The 13,801-nt window shown below is 39.7% G+C and overlaps 1 non-coding gene across 1 annotated transcript; it reads left to right on the plus strand.

The window, feature by feature from the left end:
• Positions 1-6,393: 6,393 nt before the first annotated feature.
• Positions 6,394-6,497, plus strand: LOC140621263 (U6 spliceosomal RNA). Its single transcript, XR_012020989.1, has one exon. It is a non-coding gene; the product is annotated as a U6 spliceosomal RNA (small nuclear RNA).
• Positions 6,498-13,801: the final 7,304 nt, after the last annotated feature.

Consider the following 13,801-nt stretch of genomic DNA (forward strand, 5'->3'; position numbering starts at 1 on the left):
GCACTCACTTTAGACATGTTAATCTTTTTTTCATAAAGGTTTGTGAGCCTTATGCCTTACTTTCTTACAATTAAGCCTTAATTGCTTACTTTCTAAAAATAATAGAAAATTTTATATTCAATGTTTTAAAATTATGGAGGCTATCGTGTAGCTTCTGGTTTATGTGCTAAGTGATGCTATTTTATTTAACCAAAGTGCTTTAACTTGTATAAACTTTATGCTATTGTGGTGCAAAAGAGCCTGGTTTCTTTCAAAAGCTTCCTGAGGTAGCAGGTTACTTAGTCTCAGAGGAAATAAACGTATGTCAGTCTGAACTCTATTAAAATAAGGCAGAAGAGGGTCCAGCATAGAGAACTACAGCTGGAGTTTGCTTCAGACGACTCGGGAGGAGGACTTTGGGAGAGAACAGGGAGTATTCCAGAAAAATCCAAAAAGAGCCTGGCAGCTCTGAAAGGAAAACTCACTAAATTCTAGATGTTAGAGTCTCCCGGGATACTGGAGCATAGTGAGTGTCTTAGTCAATTTGTGATGCTTATAATAAAAATACCATAGACTGGGCAGCTTCAAAAACAGAAATTACTTTCTCACAGTTCTGGAGGCTACGAAGTCCAAGATCAAGGTGCTGTACAATATGTTTCCTGGTGAAAACCCACTTCCTGGCTTACAGATGACCGCCTCCTCACTGTATCTTCACATGGCAGAGATCTGGTCTCTACTGTCTCTTCTTGCAAGAGCACTACTCCCCTTCATGAGGGCTCCACCTACATGATCTAATGGTCTCCCGAAGGCCTCACCTCCAAATATGACCACATTGGGCATTAGGGCTTTAGCCTGTGAATTTGGGGGAGACACAAACATTTGACCCACATCAATGGGTAAAAAATAAAACCAAAAAACACCATTTACTTGTTACATGCAAACGTTGCTACATAATATTTGTTCTCTTCTGAGAACTTTGGTCCACATCCCTGCCTACAGGGTAGAATTACCTGAGGGGTTTTTTTTGTTTTGTTTTGTTTTTCTTTTAAAGATTTACTCTTTTTTTAGTGGGGGAGGGCAGAGGGAGAGAGAGCCTTTTTTTTTTTTTTTTAAGGATTTTATTTATTCATGAGAGACATAGAGAGAGAGGCAGAGAGAGAGAAGCAGAGACATAGGCAGAGGGAGAAGCAGGCTCCCTGCAGGGAGCTTGATGCGAGACTCAATCCCAGGACCCTGGGATCATGACTTGAGCCGAAGCCAGATGCTCAACCACTGAGCCACCTGGGTGCCCCAGGGAGAGAGAGTCTTTAAGTAGACTCCATGAGGAGCGTGGTGTGGGGCTCGATCTCACAACCTTGAGGTCATGACCTGAGCCGAAATCCAGAGTCGAATGCTTAACCTACTGCGCTACCCAGGTGCCCTGAACTACATGAGTTTTTAAAATAACAGGGACCAGGCTCCATGCCAGGAAAATGAAGGCTGAATCTCAGAGGGTGGTAGTGGGGCTGAGCATCTGTGGTTTCCTCAAGCGCCACAGTTACTTTCCTGCACTGCCAAGGCTGATGCAACTGAGAGTTTAGAATTTGATTGTGGATGGCTGCCATTGCCAACTCTACTTTGTCCTCCTTCATAGAAAGCTAAAAAGATATGGGACATAGACTCCTGTCTTACTCCCTTTTGATATTTGTACTTGTTAAATGAAATCACTACTTTTAATTTGTATGTTTTCCTCACATTCTGGACAACTCAAACTTACTCCACCCAGCACTTACCACGTGGCATCAAGCAGGGCTTTGGGAGAACGCATTGTCATCCTTTGAGTAATAGCTCTACTTTGTCACCACTATATGAGACAGTACTCCCTAATGCCACAAGGACACATGGCCACATGCTTCTCCCATATACCCAGGTGCCATCTTGAGAGTAGCACATTTTCTGGAGTTATTTAAGCATAAAGAGAGTTACTTAATGGGGCAATTTAGATTGGACTGAAATGACCAGATGAGACTAAACTTTAGTTCTTTCCCCCCATCCAGCAAGAAGAAAGAAAATCAGCTCTTCTATAGATAAAATAACAAAGCTCACATTTTCTCTGTACACATAAGGTAATGTGTATGTTGCACATACACAAGTGTATGTGATGTTGCATCCTACATAAGCTTATAAACGTACACACACACACACACACACACACACACACACATCCACATCCACATCCACACATGTAAGGTAAGGCAGTATAAATGAGATCCTAGAACAGGCCAGCAGTGGGCAGCACCTGGTATGGTCTGGGATTCTAGCATCAGAGAAGAAACACCAGCTTCTTGGAGGCAAATCCTGATTTGCAAATGCTACAAAATAAAACCCATCAGTTTTTTCTAAATAGGCATTTTGTTCAGTCCTATATCTAAACACACAAATATCTAAAATGTTATTTCTTTAATCCATAGACTTAGAAACTTACATTAATGTAAATAGCAGGCGCTTAATGCATATGGAGTAAAAAAGGGATTAACTGCATTTGTTTGTTTCAACAAAGTTTTGAAAGTAAAGCTTAAAACATATAATAACTGAATTTTATGACAGTCTTTTGAGATTCAGAAATTGTTTTCCCTCAACCCAGGCTGAACTTACTTCTGGTTCCTTTCATATTATCTTTCCTTGTCTTTACCTAGTGAGAAAAGATCCAGCTATTCAGGGGGCCTGCGGGCTAAAACTTTCAATGTATGAACTTTCAACATGGTTCTATCATTCTGGCAGGACCCCACTTGGTTGCCTTTAGTATTTCTCCTTCTAACTGGGGTCTTAGCCGTTTACACTCAGAAAAACGATGCAGCAGTAAATTTTGACTCTATGGAAAGATCACTGTTCATAGTAATACATTATTTAGCATATTTGAATATATGACTATTTCAGTTGGTTCGTCTGAAGTTTTAACAGGTTATTTTTCTCAATTCAAAATCACATTGAAAAGTAGTGAGAAAACTGCCACAGCTGAGTGTTTGCAGGTCCTAAGGTGAAGTACCACTTTTTTCCCAATAAAATAGTGTTTTATTATTTTAGAAAAAAACTATCAGTGGTGCTGTTAACAAGCCAGTTTACCTGGGAGCTCCCACAGTTGTATAATGAGCTGTCCAGACACAGCAGAGCTATTTTCCAGGGCTGTTGCCCTACTCATGGAAGTTCTAGTTGTCTCCACTTGGTGTCAGTATTTTCTATCTTAAAAGGTCTCTAGGTTCAAAGCGAAATACCTGTTGAAGAAAGTCTTGGGCATTTGGTTGTGAATAAATTACTTTACTTAAAAAAAAAAAAAAAAAGTTTAATATTCTTCCCATGGTTTCACAACCTTAGCAGCACAGGAAGGTGACTGTAGTGCTTGGTGAAAACCCGGATGCTTAGCTCCACCACCAGCCTCTGAGACTCAGCCTCCCTTTGCCTGGGATGGAGCCTGGTCCCTAATATTTTAAAAATTCAGGTAGCTGTTCTGTGTAGCCAGGGATATGAACCAAAGTTCTCAGTAGAGACCAAAGAGCTATGTAGCAATGTATGTATGTAGCAAGCAAATAGTGTTTTGGTTTTTGCCCATTGTTATGGACTGAATGTTTGTATTTTCCTAAAATTCACTCCTTCATTTCCTGCATTGTCATTTTTTTTCCCTCTGTGCAGAGAAAGGGCAGCATCTTCTTCTTCGGCAAAGGCCAGCATAGGATTACCCCATTCATTCACTGGATCAACAAATTGTAAGGATCAGCAATGTACATGGGTCCCTCCTTTTACAGAGCTTTTGGGATTGTGGATGGCAGCATAAAGGGCCAGAGGAAGCTTCTGGAGGCCGCAGTTCTGTAGGGAAAAGAGACCGGTTCTGGCTTTGAGCCTGGCTTCACCACTTAGCAGCTGTGTGGCCTTGGGCAAGAAACTTAACTTCTCTGAGCCACAGTCACCTCATACATAAAACATACATATTATACAATTTCTTCCAGTTTACCTGAAAGTTAAGTGTTACTTGTACTCACCAGTACTAAATGAATGTCTGTTTAACGCATAGACAGGGGCTGCTCTGGCCAGGCCTCCTCCAGCTCTGGTGCTTTCTTAAATTTTTATAGATTTTTGCCCATCTGCAAATTGTTCTCAATGGAAGAGGTACTAGTTTACACTTAAATTATACAACAGAGAGGTGGGAATGGACCCATTTCCTCATCCTCTTAACACCTAGTATATAATCAGACTTTGAGATCTTTGCTGATCAGTCATGTGAAAACAGCCATCTCAGTGGAGTTTTTATTTGCATTTCCCTTAACATGAGTGAGTTCATGTACCTTTTCCATCTCTTTCAGGGCTCTATTTCTGCAAACCATCCATTTATATCTTGTGCCCACTTTCCACTGCGGGTGTTTTGTTTTTTTTTAATTGATTTGTGGGATTTGGTCACCTATTTCAAAATTAGCCTTTTCCTGCATATAGGTTGCACATACTTGCCTATATTTGTCCTCCAATTTTTGATTTGGTTAATGGTGGTATTTTTTAAACATACAGATTTTTTTGTATGTGTGTAGCCAATATATTGATCTTCTCTTTTATGACTTCTAAATCTTGTGTCAGACTTGGAAAGCCCTTTCCCACTCTTAGACTCTGAAGTGAAAATGAAATCCATGTTATCCTTTAGTTTTTTTTTTTATGGTTTTATTTTCATGGTTACATCTTTAATCTTCCTGGAGTTTATTTTTGTGTACAGAGTGGGGTATTGGATCCAAGTTTCTTTCCCCCAAGTAGCTTCCTAGTTGTCCTAGATTCTTTTATTAAATAATCCATATTCTCTCCACTGATTTGAAACCTACTTAAGTTTTGAAAGAAGGTCAGAGACTTCTAAATTTGGCAGCAGGAGGATGTCCAAGCTGCAAAACTTTAGATGAGGCTTGTAGCTCTTTCTGAGTTGTGCCTCTTGTCATTTGGAAAAAGAAGAAATACAGGTGCATTGTTCTGAAAATGTAGTTCAACAGCCAACTGTGTGGGAGAGTGGAAAGAACACAGACTCCCAGGTCAGAAAAACCTGACTTCACTTCTCCTGTTGAGTAATCATGGGCTAGTCACCTAACTGCTGTGTGCCTCAGTTTTCTCCTCCATAAAATGGGTCTAATAATAGCATCTATGTCATACTGTATTGTAAAGTTCAAGTGCATTAATATATGTGAAAGAGCTTTATAAATTATAATGGTCTGTGAGCACATTAGTTATTTGAAGTTTTACAAGTTGGTACAGCAATGCTGATTGACTTAGGCAACACAATTCTAGATTTTTACATTTATTAACTTTCTGGAAATCCTTCCAACTTCTTTGGAGATAGTTATCTTCTTTCTTCTTGATGGTGAGTATTGTGGGTTTGCTGCATTTTTGCTTATTAGTTTGTTTTCTGACAGTATCTGAGTGGAGGAAGGAAAAGAAGAGTAGGAAGTTAGATCATCCATTGGGTTTTGAGGGAGAAGGAGGTGAATCAGCAATGGGGGGAGGAGAGGGACTTGGTAGAGGGAGGGAAAACCAGAGGGAGAGTGAATGAGTTTATTCCCAATCTCATAAATATAATTATTTCCTAGAAAATGTTAAAACTCATTGCTTTATAATTTAATTTGCAGCAAAGTTTTGTGGGCAGTGCAGAATAAACGCTGAGCGGCAGGCAGTATAGTGCTTGGGCAGAGTCCCTTGTCTTCTTAGTATACCCAACTTCCTCATCTCTGAAGCAGTGACACTCATAAATGCAGTCCTCATGCTCACGTGAAACTAGATTGAAGATCAGAGTAGGCAATTGAGGAAAAAGTATAAATATATGATGGTGGCTTGTGTTTGTCCCCAGAGAATGCAGTCTACATCATCTGCAACCAATCCTGCTGGAGACAGGTGAGCCTGGAGTCCCGGCAATGACTCTTCCCCATTCCCCGGGAGAAATGCTCTCCCTAGTTTGAAGCCAGCAGAAGTCCAGGCAGTGGAGGACTTTGCAAACTCTTGCAAACTCCTGCAAAGTTTGCAAGAAAGGACATGGGATGATGACTCCATTATCACAAGGGGAAGAGAGACTGCCCAGGAGGGAGAAGGTGGGGACACCGGATGGGGACCTGGAAGGGGTTTGGGGGGTGGTGTCCATGAAACCAGCAGAAGGACCAGGAGGGAATGAAACTACCATTTGGGTACCAGGTGTGGGGCACGTAATGAAGAAAAATGTGACTGTGATTTAAGTTGTTGGAACCAGAGAAACCTGTTCTTCAGAATGCACTCAGCTGTAAACCTGACTTTACCCTCTCTTTTGTTGATTAGTTATGAGGTGGCTAACAGGAATCACAGTTCCCAGCATGCAGAGCTCTTCCACATGCCTTATTACAAATGCTTCCAGCCCTAGGGGAAAGGCAACTTCAAAATTCCTTCCATGTGCACACTTTGGCAGCATGTATACTAAAATTGGAATGATAAAAAGATTAGTAAGGCCCCTGCACAAGGATGACACCCAAATTTGTGAAGTATTCCATATTTTTAAGAAAACAAATGCTTCAAGTCTACAAGTACAAAATTCCTCCCATGTTTAGCACATTTTAAGTGTATTTTGTTAAGTTCTAAAAATTTGAAAACAGATCACCCAAAACATCCCATTCATCAGTTGGCCCAGGTGCTACAACAAATTATAATATTTTCTCTGTGTCACTCATTATAAATAAGTGAATTCTCAGGAAGTATATTGGAAACCACCACAGGATGTTTGCACTTTTTGGTGAGGTCACATAATTAAATTTTCACCATGAATTTCTGGTTAATTCTGTAATAGCCCAGAGAATTGTGCCTATGTCTATGTGTGTACACTTTCATTAATAAAAACCCTCCATCAGGGCCAGCTCCATGGGCATGTGTGTGGCCTGTGCAGTCATCCAGAGCCCCACCCTCAGAAAAGCCCTATGCATGATTCAGTGTTCTGCTGTCACTGCCTTGAAATTCTTAATAATTTTTGAACAAGGAGCCTCACATTTTCATTTTGCACTGGATCCCACAAAATATATACTCAGTCCTGCACACTATGAAATATTGGACTTTGTCCAAAATGGCAAGTTTTTTTAAACATTTAATTAGATAGTTATCAGTATTTTTTTTTAAATGCCTACTATTTAGAGAAAGGGGAGCCCTCTTACACTGTTGGTGGGAATGCAAACTGGTGCAGCCACTCTGGAAAACTCTATGGAAGTTCTTCAAAAAGTTAAAAATAAAACTACTCTATGACCTAGAAATTGCACTACTAAGTATTTATTCAAAGGATATAGACATAGTGATTCGAAGAGGCACATGCACCCCAATGTTTATAGTGGCAATGTCCACAATAGCCAAAATATGGAAAGAGCCCAGATGTCCATTGGCAGGTGAATAGATAAAGAAGATTTGAGATATATACAATAGAGTATTACTCAGCCATCAAAAAGAATGAAATCTTGCCGTTTGCAACAATGTGATTGGAACTAGAAGGTACTACGCTAAGCCAAATAAGTCAGTCAGAGAAAGACAAGTACCATATGGATTTCGCTCATATGTGGAATTGAAGAAACAAAACAGATGAACATAGGGGAAGGGAAGGAAGAATCAAATAAGACAAAAACAGAGAGGGGGGCAAATCAGTTAAGAGACTCTTAACTGTAGGGAACAAACTGAGGGTTGCCGGAGGAGAGGTGGGTGGGGTGATGGGGTAACTGGGTAATGGGCGTTAAGGAGGGCACTTGATGGAATGAGCACTGGGTGTTATATGCAACTGACGAATCACTGAATTCTACCCCTGAATCTAATAATACAGTATATGTTAATTTAAGAAAAAAACACCTACCATTCAGGTATCCCAAAATTTACACGGGAATGTTTATAGGGGGGAAATACTTCATCGTGCCAATGTACAAAGATATGAATTTTGAATAAACAGCAATAAATAAATGGTTGGGAAAGGAAAAAATATATATAGTTGAAATAATGTCTTTGGTTCAGGAGCATTAATTCCAACCATGTCATCCCCTCTATTTAGAGGAAGTGAGAGAAAAATAAAGAGGCTGAACAGAGAAGGCCAAGGTTGTAGCAAAGAACGGAAGCGAGGGTGGGAGAGTGAAATGAATCAAGTGTTGAGTCCAAGTCTTCTTTAGATGCAAAAAAGCAATTTGCATGGTCACCCCCTCTGATGTATGTGCGTTATCTGATGCTATCGACTTCTCAGGGAGTCAGACTGTGTGCTCTCTTCACTGTGTGGTTTAGAAGTTTTAGTGTGTCTGGATTTGCTTTGCAGTGGAGTAGGGACCTACTTGGCAATCTCTGGACTCAGAGTAAAACAGCTGTTCAGTGGCTTTGAGCTTCTCTCTCTGTGCTTGCAGGTGGCTTATTGTTTGGCCTGAACCTGTAACAATAAAGTTAAAAAATGAGTTAGCCTCTTTTCTTACACTCTGTAAATACATACCTCTCTCCCTAAATTCTCAGCATTGCTTTATTATATGTTTGGTCCCAGCCATTCCTTTCACCAAGTTTTCTCTTAAACAGATATGTGTTCACCCAAGAAGTGATTCTGTTGCTTTAAGAGGGGAAAAAATGTCACACTTGGTTGATCTGAAAATGTAGCACCTGGCGCCCATATTTAGAAATGTGAAGACACACACACACACACACACACACACACACACTTACCAGCCTTCACTGAAGTGTGCAAAACATCACAGGAAGCTCATTGAGTTCAATCATTTATTTGTAAGTTGGTTGTTTGGAACTTGAAAGCACTTTTTTCCCCATAGAAATGAAGCTATAAATGGGGCTTTGGTCCCCAGGCTCGAAAGACTGTTGCAGAAATGTCTGCTGTGGCAATGAAAACAGAAAACGACTGTATGGAGATACAATAATTGAGCCAAAGAGAAAAGCTAGAGAAGTAAAGCTTGTTTCCTTCGAGTGCTTCCCTGGAAGAGGGATGGATTTCATCTAAAGAGGTGTGGAGGTAGCCAGAGGCTTCTGAGGTGCCTGGGGGTCATGTCAGTGCCCCAGACTCTTTGTAGATCCCCTTGAAAGCCCGGGTGCTCTTCATCCCCCTGGAAGGGTGTGCCACACAGCACTTTGGTGTGACTCCCATGTGTGCATTCTATTTGTGGCTCAGAATGGAAAAGAGAGCAAGAGAGGAGGCGAACTTTTCTTAGGTATCTGGAGTTTTGAAAAAAGAGCAAATAAAGTTGGGTGACCTTGTGATGCCATAGCTCATGTTGTTCCCTTGGAAGAGAAAGTCCCTCTGAGCTCCTCTTCACAAGCTTCCTATTTGTTTGGAAAACTCCAGCCCACAGGTCCTCTTCTCTGGGGAGCTGTCCCCACTTTCCTAACTAGCTCTCACTGTAGCAGATCTATATCTATCTATATCTATATCTATATCTATATCTATATCTATATCTATATCTATGAAATCACACTTCACATCCTTTATAAGTATTTGTCTGTATGTCTCTCCCACTTGATTAGGAATCCTTTAAAGAAAAAATAATTCAAATTCATTTTTAAAAATCTCAGGAACCTATACAAGAATGTATGTTTCCTTTGTCTATGTTGGAAGCAAACTGTGAGCAGTAAAAAATGGGACTAGGGAAATATAGTGGGAACATCATCCCACCACAGGGGAAGATTGGAGAACACCAATCTTGGGAAGATGTCTCGGATCAGAACCTACCCCTCTCTCCCCACTTACCAAGAGCTTCACTAGTCCAGAACCACTTGCCTCTTGTTCCATGACGAATGGAAGAAGGAGACCTTGAGGTGGGTCAGGGGACATAGCTACTACTTTACAAACTACAGTGGCTGTATTTTGAGGATTGTCTGGTAGCCATTCTCCTTTCCTCCAATGACAGCCCCTGACTTTCATGTAGGGGTCATGGGTGGACCTCAGACCTAGCTCCAAGGTGGAGGATGGGCATCAATTTCCCCCTGGCCTTGGTGTTGGCTCTAGGGTTGGAGATGTGGCCAAAATATCCACTCACAGTGGATCTCTCACTTTTGAGGGTGCTGTCACCATCCCATTGTACTTGAACCTGAGGTTGGAGTGGCCAGAGTGATGGTATGTTAGTGAATGTTTAATAATTAGCTTTCAAACAAAAGCCCAAACAGCCCTGATTTGCAGTGTGTCTGCCAACTCCTGTAGGGTAAATATTTTTACCATGGCTGTTTTCAAGCTCTAACAGCGTCACTAAAAGTGGAGTTGGGAAGAGATTCACAGTGGCAAACTGCTATGTCGTTTTCCCACCTTCAAGAGAGATACCATAGGTGTGAATAATCTCAAGAGCATAGATATTAGCTAAATGTATTAAAATAACCAGAAAGAGATGAGTTTTGAATATCTATTACCTTTGTTTTAAATATAACTGATTTAATTATAGGCTTATTTAATTTATTTTTCAAATAATGGCTATATTAACAATAGCTTCACAACATTTCTGAAAATGTAATTGTCTTCCAAGAGCTGATATGGGCTCCATCCAAAACCCACTGAACCAGAGCTACCTGGTTCCCTTGAAGAAAGGAATTAGGCAGGAGGGTCAGAGGGTGTGACAACCAGTCCTAATCATAGTGTTTGGGCCTTGAATACTGTAGCCTGCTTAGCCCAGGACAGTTGGATAAACCAATAGTTTCCTTTCTTATTAATTCAGCCTGAGTTGGGTTTTCTGCTACTTGTAATTGAAATAGTCCCAAGTGAGATATAAATATTTTTTATATTTATGTACTTCACATTTCTGATTCAAATGAGACTGACTTACAATATGTAGTGGGTTGAATAGTAGCAGAAATATATGTGTCTATGCCCTAACCTTTGAACCATGAACCTTTTCCCAAAACGGTTGCAGATGAAATTAAGTTTAAGATCTTGACATGAGATCATCTTGTATTAACTTAGTAGGCCCTAATCCAATGACAAATGTTCTTATAAGAGATATACAGAGAAGAGACAGACCCAGAGAGAAGAAAGAAGGCCATGTGAAGATAGAGGCAGAGATTTGAGTTATGCAACCACAAGCCAAAGAATGCCTAGAGCCCCAAGGAGCTGGAAAAAGCAAAGAAGGATATGTCCCTAGAGTCTGTAGGGGGCCTGCTCCTGCTTACACCTTGATTTTGGACTTTGGTCTCCAGAACTTGAGAGAATAAATTTCGGTTGTTTGAAAGATACCAAATTTGTGATACTTTGGCTGTAGGACACTAATGCAAGGTAATAATATTTTGCCTGTTCAACAAGCATCTTTTCCATCCTTACCCTAATTTTAGGTTGGACAAAAGATCCATTGTAGAGTTTAGGAAAGTTTTTAAAGTGGATGTGATGATTACCCAAAGATAATGACTCTCAATATGCTAGTCTGCTCTCTTGGATGTGTGTAATTATAAAACCTGAATTATGCTATATAGACAGCTTCAGGTCATACTTTTATTTTATTTTATTTTATTTTATTTTATTTTATTTTATTTTATTTTATTATTTTTTGCCAATACATTATGAAGATTTTCTCATAGCATTGTAACTTACTTGAAAATAGTGCTTTCAGTGGCTGCAGAACACTTGATTTTATGGATATATCGTAATTTATAATGTTACTACATTATGTTAGATGACTATATAATTCCTAATTCTGCTCTATTATAAATAACTTTACACTCAGGAAAAATTCCTAAAATTTTATTTTGTTCCTTTGAGCATATTAACATTTTAAGAATCCTGCTGCACATGACCAAATTGCCTTCCAGGAAGTTTCTTTCAATCTGTGGCCCTGTCAGCCACAAGAGTACCCATTTACCAAGGCCTTTAACAAACTCGAAGCTGATCACTTTTTAAAAGCTGAACCAATTTGATAGGTTAAAAAAATGGTACTTAACACTTGCTTTAATTTGTTTCTTTGCCTTAGTGAGATTGTGAGCTTCCTTATTGGCCATTTGTTCCTCTTCTTTTGTGAGTTAACCTTTGTGCTCTCTGCTCACTTTTCTATTGGGGGATTAGCCATTTACTCATTGATTTGAAAGATCTCTTTAGATAGGAATGTTTTAGAACATTTATGAAGATTTCTTTATATAACGTGGCTTTCTATAAATATTTGCTACATTTTACATGAGAGTTCCTCTAACTTACAGAGGAGCAAAATGTTGAAATCACATAAGACAAGAAGTCATGCTCTGGGAGGATGAGAGGGATCCTTTGTATTTTGTCATTGCAACTCTAAGGCTGGCACACACGTGCTTGGATGTTTCTGGTCTGTCGATCCTTGATATGCCATTTCTTAAAAGGGAATTTGAATTCTTCCATTCAGGTAACCTGAGGTTGGAGATGCGAAGACCCATTTAAGCCTTTCACTTTGGGAACAAAATTATTAGGTTAAATAATTATAAATAGAATAAATAACTGGAAAAGCACGCAGATTTCTTCATAAGTGATCTGATTCCTTGCTCTGATTCAACATGTCTTGACCACAGACATGGTTGTATTCACAAAGCAGACATAGGTTGGTTGGGAGTAAGGAGATCTTTGTTCTTTCTGCTATATCGCTTTTTTTTCTGGTTTAGGCCTTTCTCCAAAATGGACTTTTGCAAATCAGTTCACCCTCTGGGCCTTCATTTCTTCATCTTGGGGTTGCTAGTGAAAATAGAGGACATGATGCAGTACTGGGGACATGCTCTTACTAAAAAAGTATGTTGCTTATCTAGAATTTTTCTGGCATCATGTTTTTATTTGCTGAATCTGGTAACTCACTGTCTAAGGCCTACTCCAGACCTGACAAATTATGATCGAATATAAGGCCATGAAATGTAACCCAGTCTCAAGGCACTCTGAAGTCTGGGTAATCTGGTCCTGCACTGCAGTGGGGATACCATTGTCCAGAGGAACCTTCCCAGAGAGAGCAGGAAATATTGGTTAGGCATCGGGAGGTCAGGGCTCTGTGTGCACATAGATAGAACATGCAACCGGGAGCAGAGCAACAATATGAAAAAGACTGTAGAACTGACAACTGCTACCTTTTTATGCTCTCCATCATTTTTGCCTTTTCGAGAATGTCATCTAGTCGGAATCATACAGTTTGTAGCCTTCTCAAATGGGCTTAAGTTACATTTCAGGTCCTTCCATGTCTTTTCATAGATTGACATCACTTCAAAAATCCTAATACATATTTTACTACTAAAAGTAAATGTAGTGAGAGGATTTTGAGATTTCTTTGCAGCCATTTTCATTCTTAGGGTATATTTTACGGAGGATGTACAAAGGACTGTGTTCAAGAGTCAAGATCATCCTCTTTTATGGTATATATATTATTACCATTTACATTCATTTGTTTCTGTTGAACCTAGTTTACAAGTTGAGACTCCATAAAAAGATTCAGAGAATCTATATCCATCCTTATCACTTCTGCTCTGTTTCCAGCTCCCTTTGCTTCCTGTTGGTGGCTATTGTCATTAATGGCTCGTTTTTCCTTCCTATGTTTTTGTTTATTTTTGCAGTACATGTGTATCTATAAACTTCATCTATCTTCTTGTTAAAAAAAAGTAGCTGGCACTGTACAAACCTTGTGTATTCTACTACCAAATCCTAGAATGCAGGCTTTTTGGATGGCTACACTGAACTCTGCTATAAAGATGGACCAAAATTTATTCAGCCAGACCCCACTGATAGCCATTTAGGTTTTTCAATCTTCTGCTATTGCAAATAAAACTGTAATAACTATGTGCAGATGTTGCATGTGTGTGTGCATGCATGTGTATCTGCAGAGTAAGATCCTAAAAGTGAGATGGCTGAGTCAGAAGGTACATTCATGCAGTTTTGTTAGGT

This window comes from Canis lupus, chromosome 29, assembly GCF_048164855.1.
Source record: "Canis lupus baileyi chromosome 29, mCanLup2.hap1, whole genome shotgun sequence".
Lineage (NCBI taxonomy): Eukaryota > Metazoa > Chordata > Mammalia > Carnivora > Canidae > Canis > Canis lupus.